Source organism: Triturus cristatus, chromosome 8, assembly GCF_964204655.1.
Source record: "Triturus cristatus chromosome 8, aTriCri1.1, whole genome shotgun sequence".
NCBI lineage: Eukaryota > Metazoa > Chordata > Amphibia > Caudata > Salamandridae > Triturus > Triturus cristatus.
Window position 1 is genome coordinate 203,127,351 of NC_140591.1, and position 24,433 is coordinate 203,151,783.

General features: G+C 50.6%; 1 protein-coding gene across 6 annotated transcripts in view; it reads right to left on the reverse strand.

Moving 5' to 3' along the window:
- The window catches only part of ITSN1 (intersectin 1), a 1,732,490-nt gene that overhangs the window by 729,339 nt on the left and 978,718 nt on the right, over positions 1–24,433 (reverse strand). The gene's annotated exons all lie outside the window — the stretch shown is intronic.

The window sequence follows — 24,433 nt, forward strand, 5'->3', positions numbered from 1 at the left end:
TCTTGGCCAATGCATAGCAGATATTAATGTACAGCATGATCCAGCAGGAGGAGGTCCAATTCTCTCCTTTTTTTCACTCCAGCAAAACTCACAAACCAGCTGATTATCCACTTTGTGTTGGTTGGTATGAGCAATGTAAAAGTTCAGTGCTCTTTTGGGCTCAAAGCAGTGGAGTCTCTTCCCCTATGAAGGGTGGGGTGAAGCATAAAACGCAGGCAGGGTGATGATTTAGCTGATGTGAAAGACGTCCCAAAACAAGTATGTCTGGGAAGGAGGTGGTGTACCGTGGATGGACAAAGAGCTTAAAGCTCATTAACATGCAGCGGTGAAGTTATGGTGATGAGGAAACAGTCTTGAGAGTGAGTAGCTGCAAAAGACAGCTGTGAAGCGGCTTAATGGAGTTCACATCAAATATGGGAGCATCAGGTTACGTTCCCACTATGGCATGACAAAGGTGGGTGAGAAAACCAGTGTTTTAGGTCTTTCAAAAAATGCACCACAATCAGCAATTTAAAAAATGAAGGCTGATCCAGCAACCACAAAAAGTCAAAAGATACCCTTTTAACTGTGCCCAGAGCAAAGCCTTGCCAGGCGAGGGACAAAACAAACGACAAAACATTAGATAGTCTCAGCCGTCGCAGCTTAATCTCAAAGCACAAACGTGGAGACTGCTACGGCCTGGAAGCACAACCCTGCCCTATTGCTGTAACAGCAGATCCTCCCAGAGGGGCAATCTGATAAGAGGTCAGATAGTTAAGTCTAGGCCCTCTGTATACCATACACTGCATGCCAAATCTGGGGCCACTAAGTTGACTAGGGCCTTGTCGATCCTGATCTTCAGAACACAGGGCAGAAGAGGTATCAGCAGGAACACATACAGGAGTCCTGAAATCCACCATCAGTGGAGTGCGTCTTGGAACATGACACTTTGGAAACTCCAAAGCTCAGAACCTCTGACAATGTGCAATCTCAGCAGTGGCACATAGATTGAGCCATGGTTAATCCTACTCGCGGAAGAGACCTTGCTCCACCTGCGGGTGCAACTGCCATTCATGATTGTCTAGCTGGTGATGGTTGATTTTGTCTGCCCTGGCAATCAAAGAGCCTGCCAGGTGGTTGGCCACCAAGAAAATGCCTGGATAGTCCAGCCATTTCCAGACAAAGGATGAAAAATAGGAATCAAAGCAGAATGTGCTGAGCTCTCATGTCTGAGGGAAAAGCCTGAATCCCAAACTTGTCCAGAATGGCTCAGATGAAGGGGGGTGTCTGTAAAAGGAGTCAGAAGACCGTCAACAAGCAGCTAACCGCCTTCCTCGAGACAAACGGCTCCCTCGACCCTTCACAGTCCGGATTTCGAGCAAACCACAGCACCGAGACTGCCCTCATCGCAGCCACTGACATCAGGTCCGTGCTCGACAACGGGGAAACTGCTGCCCTCATCCTCCTCGACCTATCGGCCGCATTCGACACAGTCTGCCACCGCACCCTAACAAACCGCCTCCACCACGCCAGGATCCAAGGAATGGCCCTGGAATGGATCACCTCCTTCCTCTCTGACAGAACTCAGAGAGTCCGCCTACCTCCCTTCCGCTCAGCGGCCACCAAGATCATCTGCGGCGTACCCCAAGGCTCCTCGCTCAGCCCCACCCTCTTCAACGTCTACATGAGCCCCCTCGCAGCCATTGCACGCCAACACAACCTAAACATCATTTCCTACGCTGACGACACCCAGCTGATCCTCTCCCTCACCAACGACCCCACCACCGGCAGGGCCAGCCTCCAGGACGGAATGAAAGACGTCGCGGAATGGATGAAGCTCAGCCGTCTGAAACTGAACTCAGACAAGACAGAAGTCCTCATCCTCGGACCATCCCCCTCCGCCTGGGACGACTCCTGGTGGCCCCCTGCTCTGGGCACGGCCCCCAAGCCCACGGACCACGCACGCAACCTGGGTTTCATCCTGGACTCCTCCCTCACGATGACCAAGCAAGTAAACGCCGTCTCGTCATCATGTTTCAACACCCTGCGCATGCTCCGAAAGATCTTCCGGTGGATCCCCACCGAAACCAGAAAGACGGTCACCCAGGCCCTCGTCACCAGCCGATTGGACTACGGGAACGCCCTCTACGCTGGAACCACAGCCAAACTACAGAAAAGACTCCAGCGCGTAAAGAACGCTTCTGCACGACTCATCCTGGACATCCCACGACACAGCCACATCTCTGCCCACCTGAGACCTGCACTGGCTCCCCGTCAGCAAAAGGATCACGTTCAGGCTCCTCATCCACGCTCACAAAGCTCTCCACGACATGGGCCCCATATACCTCAACAGCCGCCTCACGTTCTACACCCCCCCCCCCCCCCCCCCGACAGCTCCGATCCACCAGCCTCGTCCTCGCCACCGTCCCACAGATTCGCAGAACCACCACCGGAGGAAGATCCTTCTCCTACCTGGCTGCCAAGATGTGGAACTCCCTCCCCACCCACCTCCGACTGACCCAGGACCATCTCTCCTTCAGGAAGCAACTCAAGACCTGGCTCTTCGAGCAGTAGCAGCACCCCCCCACCCCTCCCAGTGCCTTGAGACCCTTGCGGGTGAGTAGCGCGCTCTATAAATGTGTTTGATTGATTGATTGATTGAGGTGTGACTTCAGCACGTTGCTAGTGAACCCCAAAGATGACAAGAGGTTGGCCGTAGTCTTGAGGTGGTTGACAACTTCCTGGGGTGAGCCCACCTTCAACATTCAGTCATCGAGGTAATGCGAAGACTGGGACCCCAACTTCCAAAGATGTGTTGCTACCACTGCCGTCACTTCCGTGAACACCCGAGGAGCACTGGAGAGACCAAAGGGGAGCACCGCAAACTGAAAATGCTCCTGTCCCACCGTGAACAGCAGATATCACGGATGGGTCAGTGGGATAGGAATAAGGAAATAGGCACCCTGCAGATGAAAAACAAACATCCTCTCCGGGTTTGAGGGCAAACAAGACTTGAGCCAGAGCGAGCATTTTGGAGTTGTACTTTCAGAGGAAATTATTGAGAGGGTGCATGTCTAAAATAGGACAAAGGCCTCCGTGCTTATTTAGCACCAGAAAGTTGCGGGAATAGCAACGACGGCCTACTTCTGGCACAGGCAGCCTCTCGACAGCCTCTTTGGCCAAAATGGCTTGCAATTCTTGCTGTAAGATGGACAGATAGTCCAAAGTCGGTGAAAGTGAAGGTGTGACTGAGTGGCTATGAGGGGTAGGTTGTATCTCTTCTTGATAATCTGCCGGACCCATTTATCTTGATGTTATGGCCTGCCAACCCGGCAAGAATCATAGGATCCTCCCTCTAACCGGGTGGCTGTGCCCCAGTATTGGAATCACAAAATTCGAGTATATGCCGTTCCTCTGTAATAGAGTTGGTGACGTCAAAGAGGAGGCTGAATCCAACTAAATCGACAATGTGTCTAAGGTTGGGAATCCATGTGTTGGATTAGGATGCCCTCACACACCCTTTCAGGTGTCATGCTTCATCATATGGGCTGCTCCTCGTCGGGTCGGCAGTGCAATTCCAAACGGGCTCCTAAGAAAGGGGCGCTTTGTCGGAGATCTTCTATCCAACTGCTGTATGGTGAAGAGCGGGTGTGGGGCCAGAGTAGTGTAGATGTATAGTGGTAATTTAAAACAGGGTTGGGAGTGCCTGATACAAATTAACTTTTTATTCTGGAGGTCTCCTACCCTGATTAAAAATGTGTGAGCATGGCACTCGCCCGAGTATAATGTCTTGTGTTAGAGTGTCCTATGCTAAAAGATGGGGGTCAACATGTTTCTCGCGTGGATGTGCTCGCGATTCTTCAGGACCAAAAAACAGGGAAAGGGAACTATCTACATCTAAAAGCTACTGGTAAATACCTGTTGCGATCAGGAGCTACCTGTAATGATGAAGCATGACACCTGAAAGGGTGTGTGAGGGCATCATAATCCAACACATGGATTCCCAACCTGCGACACATTGTCGATTTAGTTGGATCCAGCCTCCTCTTTGACTTCACCGACTATCACAGAGGAACGGCATATACTCGAATTTTGTGATTCCTGTACCTGGGGCCTTGTTTATGCTGGACCTCCCACTCCCTTGTGAGTGGAAAAATACCCCTGTCCCTCTCCTCTTGTATTGAATTGTGTGCCCCAGTATTGGCATGCTAAAGTTGGCAGGTGGGTTCGCGGGGTAGGGGTCAGTAGACTCTTACTGGTTTGTTGACCCTCACGGTGAGGTAAGTGGGTACTGCAGTCTCAGTCAGGAAATAACCGAGCTGCCGATATGAGGTGTCTCGAAACCATGAAAGTAACAGTAGGGCTGGTGCGGCTGGTCAGATAATCCCAGGGCGTGTGCTGTGGCCCTACTCTATTTGATCCACTCCAGAGCAGAATCTGTCTTATGCCAAAAAGGTGAGTCTTGTCAAATGGCATGTCCATATATATGACTGGACATCACCTGAAAAACCTGTTGACCGCAGCCAGATGATACTGGTGCCAATGGCTCAGCCGATGGAAACAGTGGTGTCTAGTCCACAACAAATTGTAAATTTGGCCATGTCACGACGCTCCTGTATAGCTTGGGTCAGGACAGATCAAACGTCTTCTCAGACACCTGGGAGGCTTGAGCCATTGAATTCCTAAGAGGGTGGGAATAGCGACCCAGCAGGCGACTGGTGCAAGAAGATACCCTCTTCCCAAAGGTCTCCATTCTTCTGGACTCCCTATTAGGGGGAGTAGTCAGAAAAGTAGGAGTTTTTTTTCCTGCACCCCTAAGGTCTCAGTAGAGGGGTGCTGAGACAAAAATGCAGGGTTTTGGTATTCGTCGACTTACTGGGGGGCCAGAGCAAGGTTTGGCACATGCCTCTAGGAGAGCGTCATTGAATGCCTTGATACAAGGTAGTAGGGGTTAGGATAGATGTTTGCCCAGACTAGAGCACTTTGGTCAAGACATATGTTTTAACTTCTAATGTGAGGAGCTGGAGGTCAAGAACTTTGGCCGTCCTCCACATGACCAAGCAAAGGAAGAATTCTCTTATACGGTAGGATCGGAGGGTCTGAGAAGCCTAGAATCAGCAGTGGAGTCAAGGCCAATGGCCTCTTGGAGATCATCATATTGATTCTCTTCATGGAAGGGTTGGCCCGCTTCATCTAGAGTCATAATCATTGTCAGAATCTGTGCCAAACAGGGAATGCAATGTATGGGATCTTCCTTGTGGACCTGGGTTGTGAAGCGCAGGTTGGGGTTCAATGGCAATGGAGTCCCAATCGGCGGCAATGCACTAGGAACAGGCATGGATTGTGGAGCTGGGGGAAGGCCTGGATTGGGTGTCGGAGGGTCCAACTGACACCAAGGGTGAACCCTCTGGCGGTATCCCAGATGGAGGAGCTCTCAGTTCCTTGGGGTTTGCAGGGTCGCCAGAGTGGGTCAGAAGGGATCGAAAGAGTCAGAGCATGGTCTCTCGGAACTCTTGGATCTGTCTTTGAGTGGCAGATGGCCCCAGAAACCCGTATGATGCTGGGACAAGTGACGGGATTGCTTCCGAAGTTGACTGGCTTCAGGAGTGAGAAGAATGGTGACACTCACACCTTCTCAGGACTTGCACAAAGATTTGAAGTGGAACGACGAATGGACACGGGATCGACTCTTGCGACTTCTGGACCAGGAATGAGATCAAGACTCACCTTAGTAAAGATTTGGACAAATTCTTCCAGTAATTGCTGATCTAAAGTTTCGCCTCGTGATCCTGTATGGCCTTAGCGTTCATCAACACAGAGTCTCTGCAGGCCTTAGGAGTTCTGGCACGAGCCTACGCACCACAGGCAAACCGGATTTGGATTTATCACAGATATTCGCTTGCGACAGTCCTTACAGTGTTTTAAAACATATCATCTTCGGAGGTGATATCTTCTGTGAACACTAATTTTTTTAGGCTTAAGAGATCTCAAAGAGACAAGAGGTAGCTGGTGGCACTGAAAGAAAGTAACTGACATGAGCACGCTAGAGTGGCATCTAAGTAGGCTCTGCACAACATTTCCAGAGTTGAATGGCATCATTGCAGAGCCGCACGGCACCACCTACCAGCCCGCAGAGATACTGCTGGAAAAGTTTCCATATCGAGTCTGATGCCTGGGGAATATTCAAAAGGTGAGTAATAAGTGATTATAAGTCAGAAAGGCATTCTATTACAACATTCCAAAGATTTCAAGGATAGCATCTGTTTCACTTAAGAATTGTACCATCTGTAGCTGGAATATTGTAATAGCATACAGCCAATCTGCAGTTCGCTATACTAAATATTTTATGCTCCTCGATCTCTGCACCCCTTTCAAGGTCTTGGGCTGTGGCCTAGGACTATGACGCACACAGCAGGCCACTGCAACACTCTACTATGGACTTATGCATAGGCAACCGAAAAAAATGAGTTAAGTAAGGCAATAGTGTAGCTCTCTGCATGGAAAGAGCCGCATTTTGGAATCCCCTCAGCAAACAACATACTTAGTAATAAATGTTTAGATTACTTCGCAGTAATCCTCATTAGACTGAGCCCTAATCATCTTAGTCACATCGCTCACATAATGAGGTGAGACATGTTCAGCAAACGGTCAACTGTGCTAGCCCATTAAATTTAACAAATCTTTAGCCCCTCGTCCTGCCCAGAGGACATAAGAATCTGACTTTTAACCTGTAAGCAGCGGCAACTGCCCCATTAGGGCGGAGGAACATCGCCCCACTGCTGACAGAGAAGCAAAAGTGAAAAATAAAACGGTAATAATATGAATTACAGTTTTATTTTTCACTGCTCCCAGTCCGAGCAGTGTTTGTGGGCGGGGCGATGGCTGCTGACTGGCTGCAGGTAAGTAGTGCTCACTCCACCAGTTTACACTGTGCAAGTCACTATAGATGGCAGTCTTGTGACAGCCAGCCTGAAATGTGCAGTGTAAACCTCTCCACCTAGCTGTCTCAGGCAGCTAGGCAGAAAGCAGGGAGAGGCCTCCTGTGCCTGCTGGAGCGTTGAGGCAGCCCGCTTCAGCCAGTTTTGGCGCTGCTCATTTGCAGCACGAGAGCAGCGTCAATATTTGAAAAAGGGGTTTGTCTGAGGCTCCATGAGGTGCCGTCGCCAGAAGAAAACACGGAGAGTGAAACACAGGTAAGTACATGATTACTATTTTTTTATTAACTTTTAGCCTCCCATTTGGGATGTCTCCCCCACCCACCCACTCCAGACACCCCTCCAGTGTTGAGGGTCACCGCCCACCATGCCGGTAAGTCCTGTTTATAATGTCCAAGCACTATCACCCCTGTCAAAGACACTGCACAGAAGTGAGGGAGAGTGGGAACTCAGGACTGAGTAGAGGAAGAGAAGGTTTCAGTGTAATGTGGATTACTTGTATCTAATTGGAGCAGCTCCACTTTGGCCCATTTCCCAAGGACAGTCCTTCCACTCAGAGGATTTAGCCACCAGTGTCAAGTCTATGACCAACACCGCCCCCCAGTGGTCACCTTTGAGTCCTGCACCACTTAAAACCCTTCTGGGAGTGGTCATTTTGAAACATCACCCAGGAAGTTAAACAATTAGTTAGTGAACCATAAAAGCACAGGTCACAGAAAGATTTTACTTCATGCCAGAATTGGGGGAAATGACTCTGTTCCTTCATTGGGCAAGATTTACAGAAGATAAGAACGAACAATAAGACCCAAAATAATATTTGAGTAGGGAGAAAATCATCAACAGGCAATTATTTGACGGTTAAACTTCATCCAAAGAACCAAGGGCAAAGACTTCTCCAAGCAAAGACAATATACGAAGCAATTGTAAGTCAGCAAGGAGAAAAAGACAAAAGAACCAGTAAACAAATAGACATGGAAGCCATTGGCACATCATAATAATAAATAGCATAACATTAGAACAGGGTACAATAAGATGTAGGATATCAGAAAGCAACCCTAGGCAAACAGTATCTATTCTGGGTAAATGGTTAAAACCATCTCAGATGACCATAAGGAAAAATGAAATTAATCCAGGCCCAGTGCTGCTCAGATGTCATAAGACGTATTTTCATAATAACACCTAGCAACTGGACAGCAAACTCTCCTTCACTTAGACCCAGAAACTATATTATATATAATACTTTATGTCCCAGCATAATCCTTTTATGACTGTATAATAAGTGTGGTAGGGGCCCTTTCCCACAGCACAGGAATGATGCACAAACACACTGACTGACTAATATCACAGGAACTAGGCATTCCAAAGAATCTGAGCCTGGGGGCCATCTAAACACATATTGAAGTCAAACTTTAATCAATGGTAAGAATTGTGCTGCATCAGCATAGATAGTTTCTGAAACGCATAAGATATTGTAAGGGTATTCTAAAACGTTAATTCAATGTCACAAAAAGAAAAGCTCTTCATATTTTTGTTTTGTTTCTTTATAAGGGATCTAAAGGAAGGAATAAAAGGGTGATAACAGAATTCTGGGTCTTGTACCTCTTCTCAGTTAAAACTATTCAGAAAGCAAGCCAAAAACAAAAACTGATGTATTAGGACAGTCATACAAGCGAGTGAAGAACAAGTTACTTACCTTCGGTAACTATGTATCTGTAAGAAACATTAGTTAGATTCCTCACCTTAGAATATCCCCAGGCGTCAGACTGGATCCGGAAGATTTTTCGTCAGCAATACCCCTTGCGCGTCGCTAGGCGTCGCCTGCGGCTCCGCGTCCGTCGTCGGCGTCGTGCGCCGGAATGACGTCGGAGTACTTAGACGCCGCCCTCGCACGCTGACGTCAGTTCTTGTACATAGCCTTCCGCGCCAGGAACGCAGAGCCATGCAAGATACCGACACTGGTGCCAAAAAATTCTAGGGCCCTGAAAGGGATAGCCTTAACCCTAGATGTCAGTTCGCAGAACGGGGAGGATGGGTGGGTCGGTGAGGAATCTAACTAACTAATGTTTCTTACAGATACATCGTTACCGAAGGTAAGTAACTTGTTCATCTGAAAGAAACACGTTAGTTAGATTCCGCACCTTAGAATAGATACCCAAGCAATACCATCCCCGGTGGTGGGTCTGCGAACCAAGATCACACCAGAAAGTCCTGGAGGACAGAACGGCCAAAGAAGCCATCCCTCCGGACTTGGCTGTCAAGGCAATAATGCCTGGCAAACGTGTGTAGCGAAGCCCACGTTGCCGCCTGACAGATGTCCTGCAAAGGGACACCCCGTCCCAAAGCAGTAGTAGCCGCCGTGCCCGAGTAGAATGGGCGCGCAACCCAACAGGAGGGTCCTTTTTTGCCAAGGAATAACAAATTTTGATGCAGAAAACGACCCACCGAGAGATGGTCCGTTTGTGCACAGCTTTCCCCTTCTTAGCACCCACATATCCAACGAAAAGTTGGTCGTCCACCCGGAACGGTTTTGTGCGGTCCAGATAAAAGGAGAGCGCACGCTTTGGGTCCAGACGGTGGAGCCTCTCTTCCTCTTTGGAAGGATGCGGAGGCGGAAAGAAGGTGTGCAAGGTGACAGACTGCCCAAGATGAAAGGGGGTCACCACTTTCGGAAGAAAGGAGGGACGAGGCCGAAGGACGACCTTGTCCGGATGAACAGAGAGAAAAGGAGGCTTTGATGATAAAGCCTGGAGCTCACTCACCCGTCTAGCCGAGGTGATGGCTACCAGAAAAGCAGTCTTAAGCGTCAGCAGACGAAGAGGACAAGTATGAAGAGGCTCAAAGGGAGCGCACATTAGAAATGTGAGAACAAGATTCAAGTCCCACTGAGGCATTACAAAAGGGACAGGAGGGAACGTGTGAGTAATGTCTTTTAGAAAGCGTGTATCTACAGGGGACTTGAATAGAGAAGGCTGATCAGGAAGCCGCAAGAAGGCAGAGATGGCAGCAAGATAACCTTTCAAGGTGCCCAGGGCAGAGCCCTGCCGGGCCAAAGAAAGAAGAAAGAGGAGAACCTCAGAAAGAGGGCCGGAAAGGGGATCCACAGCCTTTGCTGTGCACCATGCCACAAATTTGTTCCACCGGCAGGCGTATACCGTCTTTGTGGAGGGATGCCTGGCTGCCAGAATGATCTCACAGACTTCAGGAGGCAAGTCAAATGGCATCAACTGCCGCCGCTCAATCTCCACGCATGGAGGTGGAGGCTGGACAGGTTCGGGTGGAGGACCGTCCCCTGCTGCTGCGACAGAAGATCCTCCCAAAGGGGTAGACGTATCGGAGGATCGGTCAACATACTGAGTAGCTCGGGATACCAGTACCTTCGTGCCCAATCCGGAGCCACCAAGATGACTTGGGCCCGGTCGTGCCTGATCTTCAGCACTCTGGGCAGAAGTGGTATAGGCGGAAAGGCGTACAACAGACCGCAACTCCACTCGTGACGAAAAGCGTCGCCGAGCGAGTGCCGCCTTGGAAATTCCAACGCGCAGAACTGCTGACATTGCGCGTTCTCTTCGGTGGCGAATAGATCTAACCAAGGCTCTCTCCACTGCTGAAAGAGACCTTGCGCCACTTCGGAGTTCAGACGCCATTCGTGATCCATCATGCACCGGTGGCAGAGTTCGTCTGCTCTGGCGTTCAGAGAGCCCGCCAGGTGTTGAACCACCCGGGTGATGCCCTGATGTCCCAGCCATGTCCAGAGGCGCAGAGCCTCCTGACAAAGGGTCCACGACCCACCCCGCCCTGTTTGTTGCAATACCACAAGGCGGTGGTGTTGTCTGTGAACACCTGCACGACACTTCCCCTGACAGAGGGAAGGAAGGCTTTCAGTGCAAGTCGGATCGCTCTCAACTCCAACAGGTTGATGTGGAGGCGAGACTCCGCCGGAGACCAGAGGCCTCTGATCACCGCCTCTCCCATATGGCCACCCCATCCTAGGAGGGACGCATCCGTCACTACGACATCTCCGGTTGGGGAAAGGAGAGGCTCTTGCCCGTGACCCAATCGCGGTCCGTGAGCCACCACTGCAACTGCTGTGCAGTGCCCTCCGAGATCAAGACATGGTCGGACAGGCTGCCGTGATGCTGGGCCCACTGAAACTTCAGGTCCCACTGCAGAGCCCGCATGCGCCGCCTGGCGTGATGCACTAGCAGGATGCAGGAGGCCATCAGCCCCAGAAGCAGCAACACTAGCCCGACCGAAACCCAGGATAGAGGCCGAAAGATGGGAATCAGGGCCTGAATATCCCGGACCCGCTGTTCCGGCGGATAGACCCGGAACTGCGCCGAATCAAGAACCGCTCCGATGAAGAGGAGCTTCTGAGAGGGACTCAGGTGTAACTTCGGCACGTTGATGGAAAACCCCAGGAAATGCAGGAGATCCGCCGTAGTCTGGAGGTGGGAGACGACTGCATGGGGCGAGCCCGCCTTCAACAACCAATCGTCGAGATAGGGGAAGACTGGAACCCCTGACCACCGCCATCACTTTCGTGAACACCCGAGGGGCACTGGTAAGGCCGAAGGGGAGCACGATAAACTGAAAGTGCTCTTGACCCACCGTGAACCGCAGGTAACGCCGGTGGGCCGGCAGGACGGGGATGTGGAAATATGCGTCCTGCAAGTCCAACGCTACCATCCAGTCTCCAGGGTCTAGGGCAGCTAGAACCTGAGCCAAAGTTAACATCTTGAACCTTTCCTTCCGGAGGAAGGCATTGATGTTCCGGAGGTCCAAGATAGGGCGTAGGCCCCCTTTGCCCTTCTTGGGAACCAGAAAGTAGTGGGAATAACAACCACGACCTACTTCTGGGCTCGGAACGCGCTCGATGGCCCCCTTGGCCAAGAGGGCCGAAACTTCCTCGTGGAGAAGATTCAAATGTTCCCCCGAGATACGGTGGTGCTGCGGTGGCATGGCTGGAGGGGTCGTCTCGAAGGGGAGGGAGTAGCCCCTTCGGACGATTTGCAGCACCCACCTGTCCGATGTGATGGACCGCCAGTGGAGCAGGTGATGGCGAACTCTGCCGCCCACTGGCGTGGAATGGGCCTGAAAGCTCGGACTAGGAAGGCTTTGAGGCGGATGCTGCCGGGGTGGATGTGGGCTGACCGCGTCGTCCTCCAGAACCGCCTCGGCGGAAACCATGTCCGCGACCGCGCGCAGGTTGGTTCTGCGGCTGGTGGCTAGGCGGACGTGAAGAGGCACCCCTTCCTTGGCCACGAAAGGGGAAAAGGCGGAAGTTTGCGACCGCGGGGCAGAGAGGCCCAAGGACTTGGCCGTAGCCCGGGAGTCCTTAAAGCGATTCAGCGCACTGTCCGCTTTCTCACCAAAAAGGCGAGTGCCATCAAAGGGCATGTCCATGAGAGTGCTCTGGACATCTCCCGAAAAGGACGTGGACCGCAGCCAGGCGTGACGTCTAAGCGCCACCGTGGTAGAAATCGCCCTACCCAGCGAGTCCGTAGTGTCAAGCCCACATCTGATAGCATGTCGTGCTGCATCCCTCCCATCGGCCAGAGCCTGGGTAAGTCGTGTCTGGACCTCCTCCGGGCACAGGGGCAGCACGTCCTCCACCGTATCCCACAGAGAGTGGGAATAACGGTCCAAAAGACAGGCGGTGTTCAAGGACCGCAGACCCAAACTAAGGGAGGAGAACAGCTTTTTGCCAAACTGTTCCAGTCTCTTGGAATCCCGGTCCGGCGGAGCGGTCGGGAAGTAGGATTGGGAGGTAGAAGCCTGGATAACCAGGCTCTCGGGGGTGGGATGTTGGGACAGAAAACTGGGGTCCCCCTGGAGCAGGGCGGTGGCGCCTGGCGACGTTCCTGTCCACAGGAGGTACTGTGGAGGGCTTGGACCAGGTGCCCTGCAGAACGTCAATGAGGGCCTCATTGAATTGCAGCAGAGGCTCAGTGGAGCTTGCTGCAGACTGAAGCACCTCAGTGAGGACGTTAGTCCTCACAGCCACGGCAGGCAGTTCGAGCCCAAGGGCTGCGGCCGCCTTGCGCAGCACCACAGAGAAAGCAGCACCCTCCTCCGAAGCCACAGTCGGAGGAGAGATGAATCCAGTGTCTGGTGAGGTACCCAGACCACTGGCCTCCCCCAGTTCATCTCCCCAGTCCTGTGACAGCTGAGCCTGAACGGCCATAGGATCCTCGGACCCCTCCCATTCGCCCCCGTCATCCGATTCCTGGTAAACAGGAGGAAGGATCGGAGCCGGACGATAGACATAATGTGTCTCCAACGGCGCCGTAACGGCGCTGGGTCCGGAGCGGGGCTGAACTGGGGCTCGACGCCGAGCGGAGCCGGCGTCGGAGGTGGAACCGGTGTCGACGCCGGCGGAGGAGGCGTGACTAGGTCGACCGGCGTCGGCGGGGACGAGTCCCTCGGGCACCTGCGGCGTCGAGGCCGGAGCCGGCGACTGTGCCGGGGCCGGAGCCGCCGGCATGCAAGGTTGCCCAGTCAGGTCCGCGGGGCCCGAAGGCACGCCAGCGGGCGTCGACGGCGGAGTCAGGTTCCTCATGGCCGAGAGGAAGGCACTGACTTCCGCCGGCGTCGCGTCAGTCCCAGGGACTGGCGGGTATGGGGACTTGCGCAGCACCTGCGGCTCCGCTGGAGCCGCGGGGGTGGAACCACCCTGACCCTCGGCCAAGTCGCGCGACCGGCGAGGGGAGTCCGAAGAGCGGTATCGCCTCTTGGAATTCTTGGAGTGCTTCGACTTACTCGAAGACTTGGAGCCAGATGATCGATGATGACGTCGGCTGCGGTTCCGCAACCGATCCTTGGACCTCCTCCTGGACCGGGATCGAGAGGGGCGCGGAGCCGAGTGGCGAAGCTCGAGGAGCTTACGGGACCGCTCCCGTCTAGCCTTCGAGGTCAGGGCCTTGCAGTCCGAACACGACTCCGCGTCGTGGTCGAGGCCCAAACAGTAAAGGCACCGGCAGTGATGATCCGTAACCGACATCAAGCGGTTGCAGTCAGCACAGGCTTTGAAACCAGGCATCCTACCGGCACCGGAGTCGAGACAAGATCAAAAAACGTAGTCAAAAAAGACTAAAAGGGTTAGCTCTCCCGGATCTGCGCTTACTGGCGCGGAAAAAAGAAGAACTGACGTCAGCGCGCGAGGGCGGCGTCTAAGTACTCCGACGACGTCATTCCGGCACACGACTCTGACGACGGACGCGGAGCCGCAGACGACGCCTAGCGACGCGCAAGAGGTATTGCTGACGAAAAATCTTCCGGATCCAGTCTGACGCCTGGGGATATTCGAAGGCGAGGAATCTAACTAACGTGTTTCTTTCAGATACATACTTCAGACCTTAAGGTCCAATAGAATGCCATTTTAGAGCCAGACATGAACTCCCAACCCCCAGTGAAAAGCTTATTCTGCATCATGTTTTTCATACCGAAGGACTTGGTAATCATATTAAAAACAAACCTGGAATTTTGGAAGACAATCTCTGCTTGATACCAAGCTCCTCAAATCAAATTAGATATGGTAGAAACAGTTTTAGAGATAGCAACTTCCTATGTAACTTGCAGTTAAAGTTAAACACCGAAATTCGTATCCCAATTAAAGCAACAGCTTTTTTTTTTTTTTAAGGAATATCTCAAATTATGGCCTCAAGAAAGAACCTTTCAATTTATTGTCCAGAATGAATGTTTTATACATGTCAAAGAGTTGGGATACTAATAGGTTACAAAGTTAAAACTACCAGGAAACCATCTGAATCTGGAGAAGTCTGCTTGTTTAACAGATTCAACGGTTTTATAATCTCTTCAGTAGTACAATCGTGCTTCAGAAAAAAATCACTATCATTCAACGAATCTTTTTATAATTTGAAAATCAATCTGCAATAGCCTGTGCTTCTGACATATGTTCTAGCATATAAAGCATCTCATAATTCTAAGACTTCAAGCATGCAAAAGCGGTGTTATCCTTCCCTACTGTCTATAATATTTTCTAATGAGACCAAGACTTCTGACTTCCCCTCTATAATTGCGGCAGTCCCTTCGGCACATCCAGCGAGCCCATTCTAGGCTATTGCCATGCTGGCGGCTGCGGCTTCAGGTCTGCCTCCACCATAACTTTTGCTCAAGTTACATCTGGATTCACTGTTGTCTCCACCTTATCCAGTGCCACAGGCCTACTGAAGAGTGGCATTTACTGAATCAGTAAGAGGCTGGGCTCAGCACCAGTGTCATTTGTCTCACTGATTTTTTGGATTCATATTACAGATCTCTCTCAGGAATCCACATCAAAGGACTCTCCTTATCTATATCAACAATGGTTCTTAAAAAATTATTCAGAACTATCAACAAAGTGATTGCCCAGACCGGTTTAGAATATAGTCTCACATAAATGGCCTTTACTTGATAAATATATAAATAGCCCTTAATCGAAAGGGGATGATCAATTTCCAGGGATGGAATTCTCAAATGACAACACTTGATACACCATGACATTACTGTAATCTCTAAAAGTACAAGAAGAAAGTAATCACGCACTTTAAAAACTGAAGGTCTCTAGAGCGGTCTAGCTCTCGCAAGATCTTTAATTCTCAGTCATTTTGAAAGGAGAGACTATAAAAACCATGGCATTCACTTACTCAATGCCTTGCATCACGATTGGGTGACGGCAACTCAGACTCAAGGTAAGTGTCTTTGAACTTCAGTTATATTTGAGCACTTTTGAACCGTTGAGCCTGAGTAGGTCGTCATTTGAGCCCTTTGAAGTCTTGGCACATCAAATGCCTGAGTAAATACTTGATTGTTCTCAATCTAGTGTTCATACGTTTGAAGACTTCAAATGTAACAATATGTTCCCAAAATGTATAGTGAATGAGGATTTGATATGATCCCAATAACCTTCTGTAAGTACATAGTTAATGATATGTTTGGAAATTGAAAATGATAGGAAACTAAGCCGGACTGATTTAGAGAAATGGCTCCTAACATGTCGTCCAGGAACCACTGTGGATCTGCGAAGCCCACTTAGGGAGTTCATGACTGCTTAGAAAATTAAATAATAGCAACAAACAAGTTATGCCACGAGGCCTACCCAGGACTCCTTCAGAAATACAGACACTCCCGACTACATACTGGGCCTGGACCAGACTGCAGCGATATCTTGGTTTTAACCACTTGTACTCTCCACATATCCCTCTTGCTGACAACCGCTGGCTTCCATTGGCAACAGAGATGCTTACCAAGCAGACTCTGACCACCTGCCGACTGCACAGATTTGGTGACCTCTTTGCAGATGCCGGGATACACTCTGTCACCTCACTGATGGGAGAGCACAACATATCCTACGTAGACAGATTTATTTTACATAGCCTATACAACACTGTTCGTGCCACGATTCAGACCTTTCAGTTGGAACCTCCAGACTTTCCATTACTGTACCTGGTCATTACAACCCCGAATAATGCCAATTTGGTCTCTCGACTATATCATGCGACCTTCTCGCTGAAACCTGTTGTGGAGAGGGGAGCTCGAGTGGCAGGGGAAAGATACTTGGGGAACCCACTGTTGGACAAGACGTGGTACTTCTGCTGTGAGCAGACCTGTTTAGTATCCAATAATCATCGGTACAAACTATTACATTTTAAATATCTACACCGCACATATACTACCCCATATCTGTTGGCCAAATATGACCCCATTAAATCGCACTGCTGCCCAAGATGCGCTGCAGAACATGCTGATTTTTCACATTTAGCATGGAACTTCACTCCATCACAGATTATCGAATCTCTGAGCTCACTCCTGTGAGAAGTTGGCCTGGTATATGCTGCTCACTATTTCTAGTGATCACCTTGTACCATACCAAGCAACCCTATGGTGGTGGTTGAAGTCAACCTAGATAGACCAGCTATAAAGTAAGAAGGCCTAGGGCCTTGAGAATTGCTGGGACTACAAGGAGCTAACAGTAGTTAGTGACCAGGAGGCCCACAGGATGCGTGTGCAGTGTTGAAAGTTACACACGTGCACCTATTGGATTCAATGGGTGCGTAAAAGTCACAAAGTTAAAGCAAAGGGAGTCTTCTGGATGGACCAGAACCTAACAACTGGAAACCTAGACACTAGAGATGTTTCTCTACACAGGAGCACCGGAGTGCCAGCGTTACCTCACCAACAGGAAGCGGGTGCATAGGTGTCAAAGTGCGTCGGGTTTCGTCGTGCAGGTCTATGGAGCCTGAAGATGAAGATGCTGCAGGCGGCCAGGCGAGAAGAGTTCCGGTGGATCCAAGGGTGGATCTGAAGAGTAGAAGACCTGAAAGCAGAGGGGACACTGTTCAGAGTCACTAGCCAGTGACCGGCGTGGAACCAGGAAGGAACCATGCGATGTCGGGTGCCAACAGGTGAAAAAGTGAAGCTCGTCTCTGCAGCCACGTGGAAGTGAAGATGTCGACGACGTCCAGGAGTCACTCACGAGCTGTCCCACGAAGGCTCTAGCTGATGGCGGTGTCGGCTTCTCGATTGGAGCAAACAGGCCTTGGCTAATGCAAGCCACGCAGGAGTCGATGAAAGCTTGGTGTTCTAACCAGCAAGGTCAGAGGGGCTGCTCCTTTTCACAGGAGCAAGGGCCAGTCTGGAGCAACCAGACCAGCAGTGTTTGTAGATTTGTCGCCAAGATGGCCACTAGCCAACGGGCCAGTAACCGGGATGACGCGTCGAGTGGCATAAAGCAAAAGGGCCCCACGCAGATCTCATGGATCTCGTGGATGCTGGGGGGCTGGTCTTTGGTGCAAATGCTGCTCGGTGTTGGGGCTTCTCAGGGCCCTCTGCACAGCGATGAGGATGCCTCGGGTGCTGCACAGTCAGCTTGTCGTGGATGTTTCAAGATGGCCGGTCCCACGTCTCTCGGTGCCTCCACGGGTCCCTTCTTTGCAGGGACTGTGGATCGGGCTGTGAGATGTCTGGGAGTCTGGGTCTTGTCGGGCTCTGGGCTCGGTCTCTGGCGGGAGGCGGCGGCAAAGCAGTCGTCGAGTTGCTGGATGGTGCCTGTGTTCACAGGGTGGTCACTCCTTGACCACAAGGGAGATTCTCTTCAGTCTTCTGTGCAGCAGAACGTCGAAGTCCAGTGATTCTTCTTTCAGGATGATCTAAAGTCCTGGGACACAGCTCCTACTCTTATTCCAAATCTAGGGGCTGGATTACCTGCTAGGTCCCTCCTCTGGGTGGGACCAGGAAGGGGGGTGGTTACACCCCCTCTCCAGTTTCGTGCCAGGGCTGGGGCTGGAGAGCCCCAGCTCCGGTTTGAACTGGCATATGCACAGGGACACCTTGTGTGCCCCAGGCATGTCTCAATCTATTCAGCCCTCCCTAACCCACTACACAAAATCCTGTCTGGGGTGGTGCAAGCACCTCCCCTGACAGGAAACCCTTTGTCCAAACCTCCCAAGCTGGAAGGACTCCCAGCAGCAGGAGGGCAGACTTGTGTCTATGGTGGCAGCATCCATTTTGTGATGCTGAGGCTCTGTCTAACTTTACCCGGGTTTCAGGTTAGGTACATGTCGTGTCCCTCTAGAAGGGTGGAATGCTACCCCCGTCGCCAGAATTGGCGAGGGGGTAGTATTCCAAATCGTATGACACCTTACTCGACATGTTTTGATAAAGCCAAACCAGAGTTAGCATTTGACCGCGAGGTTCATAATGCACTTAAGAGTATATGTTATGGCAATATCATGGAAACAGCTAAAGGACATTGTTCCGAAAGCTGCAGACAGGCTCAGCTCATGCCAGAGCACCATCTCACATGAAACCAAGCACTCTGCCTCCAGGATTGTTAAGGCCTGCCATAGCAGTGACTGATAGGTTACCATGTGTCCATATATGTTAGATATAGATATACTATATCTAAGTAAGAAGGGATTACACCAATTTACCCCAGCTGAGTGATCAGCGAGTTGTGTCAAATAGTGAGGCCAGGCCAGGGGTGGCATAATACATGCTGCAGCCCCTGGTAGGCCTTGGATACACCTATGCCCTGGGTACCTGGGGTACAATGTTACAGGGTCTATAAGGGGAACCAGTTCCAATTGGTAATGCACCTAGTGTGCATTGGCATTAATTTAGGGAGAGAACAGCAGGGCTGTGGGTCTGATTAGCAGGCCCACAGTCACACTAAGTCATAAAACCAGTGAACAAAAGCAAAAATTTGGGGTGACCATAGGATAGCAGACCCTACTCTCCTACAACTCCGACTCCATTGATGAATGTTATTAGGTTATGTCCGACCGCTATCTGCGGGAGTTAGGCACTATGCAGCTATTGTGCTATTGTTGGCAAAGCGCCAGTTGTCCTTGCATTGGGGCAGCAGATCAGTCCCAACAGTGTAGAGATGGATTCGTGATTTAGTATGCTGTGACACCAGGAATGATACCTACGCCACTTTGCAGCTGCCCATATCCAGACCTAAAAACATATGACAACCACTGAGAAACTACTTATTGCTCTTCCCGCCAGAAAGGGGGAGACCCGTCTTGACCATGTTTGAGGTACATCCCGTCCTGAGATGGGTACCTATAATCATGTAATCGAGCTTCGAGCCATCACTACTGGTTATGCAACTATAGACACTATCATAAATATCTCTGCAACTAGGTTCGTGGGCCTTATATCTGTCCGTCCTCTTAATGCGTTTCATGCTCTCTTCTCCATTTACTATTTCTTTTGTTTTCCTGCTCTCATTCTCTTCTCACTTGTGTCATTTATTTCTATTCCATGTTCATTACTATAGTTTTCTTTCCAGGAGTGCACAAGCTAATTGTGAATTTATGTTTACCCTAGATCCTCCCTATGCATTTATATTTGCTTATGTTATTATTCTGTATTGTTTGTTCTTATCTAAAAAGTCAATAAACACAGTTTTAAAAAAAAATGAATAAATGGTAACAAACAAGTTACTTACCTTTGGTAACGCATTATCTGGTAGAGACTATCTAGCCACGGATTCCTCATCTAGGAATATTTCCCAGGTGCCACACTGTATCTGGAAGTTTTTCGAGCAGTACCCCTGCGCATCAGTAGGTTGAGTCGCTCAGTTCCGCGTGGCAGCGGTGTCCGCGCCGGAAGAACAAGTTACTTACCTTCGGTAACAATATATCTGTAAGAGACATTAGTTATAGATTCCTTACCTTAGAATTATCCCCAGGAGTCAGACTGGATCCGGAGAAATATTTTCATAGCAGTACACCTGCGTGTCAGTAGGTGGCGTCTGTCGAGTTTGCGTTCGTCGACATGTTCGCCAGGATGACATTGCGGTATCTACTTAGACGCTGCCCCTGCACGCTGACGTCAGTTCTTTACACGACATTCCACGCCAGAAGTGCAGAGCCATGCAAGACACTGACCACTGGTGCACAAAACTAGTGCCATGAAAGGGAGTCCCTAACTCTAAAAGTCAGTTCACAGAACGGGGAGGATGGGTGGGGCGGTAAGGAATCTATAACTAATATATGTCTCTTACAGATCTATCGTTACCGAAGGTAAGCAACTTTTTCATCTGAAAGAGACTATTCGTTATAGATTCCGTACCTTTGAATAGATAGCCCAGCAATACCAACCCCGGAGGTGGGTCTGCAAACCAAGATCACACCAGAAAGTCCTGGAGAACAGAAGGGGCAGTAAAGCAGTCTCTCTGGACTGGAGTATCCAGGCAATAATGTTTAGTGAATGTGTGCAAAGAGGCCCACATGGCCATCTGGCAGATCTCACTAAGCGGGACTCCACATCCCAAAGCAGTAGTGGCTGCCGTTGCCCTGGTGGAATGGGCGCGCAGTCCTACTGGAGGCTCCTTTTTCACCAAGTAATAACAGATCTTAATGCAAAGGACGACCCATCTAGAAATGATCTGTGTTTACACAGCCAGACCTTTCTTGGCACCCACATAGCCAACAAAGAGTTGATCGTCCACCCGGAATTGTTTTGCGCAATCCAAATAAAAGGACAACGCACGTTTTGGATCCAGATGGTGGGGTCTCTCCTCTTCCTTGGAGGGATGCAGAGGCAGAAAAACGGTGGGCAAAGTGATGGTCCGTCCTATGTGGAAAGAGGTAACCACTTTGGGAAGAAAAGAAGGTCTAGTTCCAAGAACAACCTTGTCCGGATGAACAGCAAGGAAAGGAGGTTTAGAAGAAAGAGCCTGAAGCTCACTCACCCTGCGAGCAGAGGTGATGGCAACCAGAAAAGCAGTCTTTAGAGTCAATAGTCTGAGAGGACAATTATGTAGTAGCTGGAAAGGAGCACACATAAGGTTAGTCAAGACCAGATTCAAGTCCCACTGGGGCATTACAAAAGGAATAGGAGGGAAGAGATGAGTAATGCCCGTTAGAAATCTATTTACAATAGGGGACTTGAAAAGAGAAGGCTGATCAGGAAGGTAAAGGAAGGCCGAAATGGCCAAAAGATAGCCTTTAAGGGTGCCCAGAGCAGAGCCCTGCTGGGCCAAAGAAAGAATGAAGAGGAGAACCTCTGAAAGAGGGGCAGAAAGGGGATCTACAGCCTTTGCTGTGCACCATGCCACAATTTTGTTCCATCTACAGACGTATTCCGTTATAGTGGAGGGATGCCTGGCTGCTAAGATTACATTACACACTTCGGGAGGGAGGTCAAAAGCGGTCAACTGTCACCGCTCAATCTCCACGCAAGCAGGTTGAGGTTGGACAGGTTCGGATGGAGGACCATCCCCTGCTGCTGCGACAGAAGATCCTCTTTAAGAGGTAGTCTGATCTGAGGATCGATAGCCATTTGCAATAGCATGGGATACCAGACTCTTCGGGCCCAATCCGGAGCCACAAGAACGACTTGGGCCCGGTCACGCTCGGTCTTCTCCAGCACTCTGGGCAGAAGTGGTATAGACGGAAAGGCGTATAGAAGACCGCAAGTCCACTCGTGCCGAAAAGCTTGCCGAGCAAGTGCCGCCTTTGAAATTCCAACGCGCAGAACTGCTGACATTGTGCGTTCTCTTCGGAGCCGAATGCACAAGTTACTTACCTGTGTAACGATATATCTGTAAGAGAATTAGTTAGTGATAGATTCCTTATGTTAGATCTAAGGTAAGGAATCTATCACTAACGTATCTCTTTCGGATAGATCTAACCAAGGCTCTCCCCACTGCTGAAAGAGACCTTGCACCGCCTCTGAGTGAAAACGCCATTCGTGATCTATCATGCACCTGCGGCTGAGTTCGTACGCCATGGCGTTCAGGGAACCTGCCAGGTGCTGAACCACCAGGGACATGCCCTGATGCTCCAGCCCTGTCCAAAGGCGAAGAGCCTCTTGACATAGGGTCCACGACCCCACTTGCCCTTTTTGTTGCAGTACCACATTGCGGTGGTGTTGCGCCTAAACACCTGCACTATTCTACCCCGAACAGAGGGAAGGATGCCTTCAGTGCAAGACGAATCGCCCGGTGGTCCAGAAGGTTGATGTGGAGCCCACACAGCGCCGAGACCAGAGGCCTCTGATCTCCACCTTTCCCATGTGGCCGCCGCACCCCTGAAGTGATGCATCTGTCACCACTGTGAACTCTGGTTGGGGAAGGGAGGGGGATCTGCCGTTGACTCAATCCTGGTTCGTTAGCAACCACTGCAATTGGTGTACAGTACCCTCCGAGATCTGGATGCAATCGGAAAGATTCCCCAGATGCTGTGCCCACTGGAACTTCAGGTCCCACTGCCAAGCCTGCATATGCCACCTAGCATGATCCACCAGCAGGATACAGGAGACCATGAAGTCCAGCAGCCTCAGTGTCATTTTGACCGAAACCCGGGATAGAGGCTGAAAGATCAGAACCATAGCTCGAATATCCCGGACTCGGGAGAATAAGCCCAAAATTGCGCTGTATCCAGAACCGCCCGATGAAAAGGAGCTTCAGAGAGGGAATCCGGTGTGACAGACACATTGATAGTGAACCCCAGTGAATGCAGGAAGCCCGCCGTAGTCTAAAGGTGGGAGACGACAGCCTGGGGCGAACTCGCCTCTAACAGCAAGTCGGTGAGATAGGGGAAGACTGGAAACCCTGATCTGCGCAGATGAGCTACAACCACTGCCATCACTTTGGTGAATACCCGAGGGGCGCTGGTAAGACCATAGGGAGCACAGTAAACTGAAAATGTTCGTAGCCTACCGTGAACCATAGGTAACGCCGTTGGGCAGGCAGGACGGGGATGTGAAAATAGGCGTCCTGCAAGTCCAACGCTACCATCCAGTCTTGCCGGACGAGGAAAGACCAGACCTGAGCAAGCGTCAACATCTTGAACTTCTCCTTCCGGAGGAAGCGGTTGATGTCCTGGAGATCCAAGATAGGACGCAAGCCTTTGTCCTTCTTGGGTACCAGGAAGTAGTGGGAATAACCACAACGTACTTCTGGGACAGCTACTCGCTCGATAGCTCCCTTGGCCAAGAGAGCCACAACTTCCTGACGGATTAGGGCCAAATGATCCTACGACATGCAATGGAGTCTCAGTGGCAAGGAGGGAGGGGTAGTCTCAAAGGGGAGGAACTGTTTTGTGCGGTTGAGATAGAAGGAGATGGCACGTTTTGGGTCCAGACGGTGGAGCCTCTCTTCCTCTCTTGAAGGGTGCGGAGGCGGAAAGAAAGTGGGCAGAGTTACAGTTTGCCCGAGATGAAAGGCAGAGACTACTTTTGGTAGAAAGGAGGGTCGCAGTCGAAGCACAACCTTGTCCGGAAGAATCGCCAGAAAAGGAGGTTTGCAGGAAAGAGCCTGGAGCTTACTCACCCGCCGTGCGGAGGTGATGGCCACCAGGAAGACAGTTTTCAAAGTCAATAACCGCAAAGGACAGTTATGAAGAGGCTCAAATGGAGCGCACATCAGATATGTGAGAACCAGGTTCAAGTCCCATTGAGGAATCACAAAAGGAATAGAAGGGAAAAGGGGAGTAATGCCTTTAAGAAATCTATTGACAACCGGGGACTTGAAAAGAGAGGGCTGATCAGGCAACCTACGAAAGGCTGAAAGAGCAGAGAGGTAGCCCTTGATAGTGCCCAAAGCAGAGCCCTGCTGGGCCAAAGATAGGAGGAACAATAGGACCTCAGAAAGAGAGGCAGCAAGAGTATCAGCAGATTTTGCTGTGCATCATGCTACAAATGTTTTCCACCGACAGACGTATACCGTTTTAGTGGAGGGACACCTGGCTGCCAGAATCACATTACAGACTTTGGGAGGCAAGTCAAATGGAATCAGCTGTCTCCGCTCAATCTCCACGCAAGGAGGTGGAGGCTGGACAGGTTCGGGTGCAGGACCGTCCCCTGTTGCTGCAACAGGAGATCCTCCCGAAGAGGCAGTCGGATCGGGGGACCCATGCTCATACTGAGTAGCTTGGGATACCAAAATCTTCGAGCTCAGTCCGGTGCCACAAGAATGACCTGGGCCCGGTTGCGTCTGATCTTCAGCACTCTGGGCAGAAGTGGTATAGGCGGAAAGGCGTGTAGGAGAGTAGGGTCTGCAATCC